Source organism: Filicampus tigris, chromosome 21 (genome assembly GCF_054856515.1).
Source record: "Filicampus tigris isolate MCC_2025a chromosome 21, RoL_Ftig_1.0, whole genome shotgun sequence".
In the NCBI taxonomy this organism is placed as follows: domain Eukaryota; kingdom Metazoa; phylum Chordata; class Actinopteri; order Syngnathiformes; family Syngnathidae; genus Filicampus; species Filicampus tigris.
Window position 1 is genome coordinate 14,207,552 of NC_141237.1, and position 3,370 is coordinate 14,210,921.

The window sequence follows — 3,370 nt, forward strand, 5'->3', positions numbered from 1 at the left end:
CGTGCCACGCTAGTACACCTGCTTTTTAATTTTTTTGTTTAAAATATTTTTAATATTTTGCTGCTGTTTACATTAAAGTGTGAATTACAATGTTAAATAATGTATTATGTTACAGAGACATGACCTCTGTGATCCCTTTTATATACAGCAATGATCATTCACAGATGAACCCCCTTAGTCTGGATTAAACGATAGTATATGAATACAATGATGTCATGCTGAGTTAACCAAATTATTTCCAAACAAATCTATTCAAGTCATCTGGTGAAAATTCAATTTTTAACATCGCAATATATTTTGCAATATATCGCAACCCCCCAAAAATCGCAATGTCATTTTTTTCCAACATCGCGCAGCCCTATTCAAAATCCTTGTAAAATACTGGAAAATGTGGTTTGTAATTTCCAAATTTACATTTATGTCTGTAAAACCATGCCAATATAATTAGCAGATTTATCACCGAAACTTTGTTACTGTCATCTTTCTTGCTCTTTACAAAATAACCCAAAATAACATGCTCATAAAACATAAAATTTGCAGTAAGTTTATCACGAATAAATCCTGCTACATCCTTCCATAGTTTCATTGTAGGCTCACTGTTAGGGCCTCAGCGATTAAAAAAATAGCCAAATGTGCCGGGCAACCCAGAAGCAGTGAAAAACAGGCCAAGAGTTCACAACAGAAATTTTAATGAGAACCTGAATTCACATACTAGTCGGGTGCATGAGGGTCCTGAGTCCAGAGGAGGAGGTTCGAGCCAAGAGAAAGTCCAAGGGGTGGTTCCACTGGAGAGTAGACAAGGAGCGAAGATGAGGCCGGAGACACTGGTTGTAGCACGGAGGAAGTCTAGGGGTGAGAGGATAGGCTTTGGATGCCCGGTGGATGGGGACCCCTGAGTTAATGCATTGAAGCCCTGCTGAGACCTGTGCATGCCCTTGAAAGTTATTGAAAAATGTCTCAAACAACTTGAAAAAAACAGGCCAATCGGGGCAATTTGGATGTGTGAAACATTTAATGGGTTGGAACTTGTGGAAACTTTGAACAATACAATGGAACTGAAATGTTTGTTGGAGGTACATTGAACAATGGAAATTCTGGCATGCCATTGAACCGAAATGTTTGTTGAATTGATGCTACTTTCCAATTGCAGTGCCATGTGATGAAGTAAATGGTTTGGACATGAAATGTTTGACTTTCAAAGGATTATTAAGTGTTTTGTAACTTGAAGAGGACGCCATCGTGCATACATAAAAGGAGACAAAATCAAAGGTCGATCAATAGAAATGAAGTTTCAACTGGGTTAAAAGGATTAGAGAGCCGAGACGGTCTATTTTTCAACAACAATCTTAATTTATGTTTTTTTAATCAGGAAAATGATATTAGCTTGCATTTGAACTTTTATCAATCTGTTTTGGAGAGATCAGTACAAAACTAATGTGTTAAGAAACGGCTACCATTAATGAGGGATTTGACCACACCACCTCCCCCCATGCATTGTGTGATGTCACGGGAGGGACCGATTACATTTTGTCATTCAAAGTCGCTGTAAATAACATCGCTAAAATTGTCAAAATAATGGTGATCAATCGGGCCCAATACATGTGGACAGCTCTACTTTGGCCCTTTGCAGAAGAATTTTATCATATATCCCAAAGAAAGGAAACATTTTCATGTTGTCAGACAAACGTGGCCAATCCACAGAATTCCTTTTCCACAATTGAGTGTTTGTAAGACTGAATGAAAATGATCTTTCGACAATGTCCACATGAACTCGGATCCTCTGCGTCTTCACTGGCGGATTTGAGGATCCAAATAGGTCAGCAAAGTTTATGTAGGTACCATCAAGTAATCCAATGCTGCATGATTTCATGTCAAGCGGCAAACAAGGGTCCGCCCCACGCCAGCCCCACTCGCCAGCGTGTGTTATCTCCCACCTCCACATCCCAGGTGTGTGTTCCTGAGCCCAAAGCAAAACCAAGCATATTGTTCCACTCGAACCTCTCTGGATTATTTGGACGCTGCAGTCTTTTTTATCAAGTCACACTGGTCAGATCTTCAGACAGGCTGAGTCGTGGACCGGCCGTGTTTGGGTCCAGAATGACGGGACTGTAGGAGACCATCTCCTTCATTCTTTCCCACACGTCGAACGCGAGGTTGCCCACATGTTTGGCTTCGTCCAGCAGAGCTCCTGGAGTGGGCAACTCGGGCTTGTCGGCCACCTCTTGGATTCTGGTCGTCACGGTCTTGAAGTTCTTCATAAAGGAAACGGGGTCAGACATCAGCAGCTCTTCTGTGCTTCTGATGATGTCTGGGAAAGCGGCCATGAGAGCCTCAATCTTCTCCTTCATCATCCGAGTCTTCCTCCGCTCTTCCTTCCTCACGGGCAGACAACCTGGCCTTCTTCTCAACCTGCAGGAAGCGATGAAGCTCCTCGAAAACCTTCTTAATCTTGCTTTCTACCTGCTTCCTCTGGACCTTGATGTACATCGCTTGTTCATTGCAGTTGTCTCTTATCTGATGATGATCTTTCAGTCTTTCCTTTGCGCCCCGCAGCCCTTCCTGGATTTTCTCTTTGTGACTTTCGACAACTTCATCGAGGGGACGGGACTTGTGGCCAGCGTGGATTTCTGCATGCATGCAGATGATGCAAACAAGCTCCTGGGGGTCCAAACAGAAGAGTTTCAGTTTCTCCTTGTACAAGCTGCTACTCTCCTCCGCCTCCACTGAGGCTTGTGAAAAGGCCTCACACACATTCCTCAGGGCCAAGTTTATTGGTAGACCCAGTTCAATGTTTCAATGATTAAACTAAACTCTTTCCTACAGATTGGACAGGATCGTTCTCCTTTCTGCTTCCACCACTGCTGCACACACGCACGACAGAAGCTGTGACTACACGGCAGTACGACAGGATCTTTAAAAATGTCCAAACAGGACAGACATTGGAGATCGTCCTCAACTCGACTTGCCATGGTCCTTGTGAAGCTTCCAACGTTCACTTTTGGGAGAGCCGCAGCGCATCTGCCTCATGAATTGTTTTGTACCCAAAAAGTCCAAAGTGCACTTCCTGGAGTGGTGCTTTTGTTGCCAGACCTCAATTGATGACACTTGGACTTGTTATGACCAAATCTGTATGTCTTTATTATTGTAGAATTGAGATTAGCCAGGTGCCAAAGTGCAACATTAAAGAAAGGTAATGGCCGGTGCAGGGAGTGTCATTTAAGGAAGTCGCTCAAGTCGACAGTATATTCACACTTACTGCGTCGTGTTCAAAAGGAAGCTTTTTCAATGCGCTCATAGTGCAGGGGGGACCTACTCAAGTCACCCACTTCCTGTCACCCACTTCCTGTTTGCCCAAACAGTGCCCAAATGG

General features: G+C 43.3%; 1 pseudogene; it reads right to left on the bottom strand.

Moving 5' to 3' along the window:
• Window positions 1-704: 704 nt before the first annotated feature.
• Window positions 705-3,008, bottom strand: LOC147127730 (E3 ubiquitin-protein ligase TRIM35-like; annotated as a pseudogene).
• Between the last annotated feature and the right edge of the window lie 362 nt (window positions 3,009-3,370).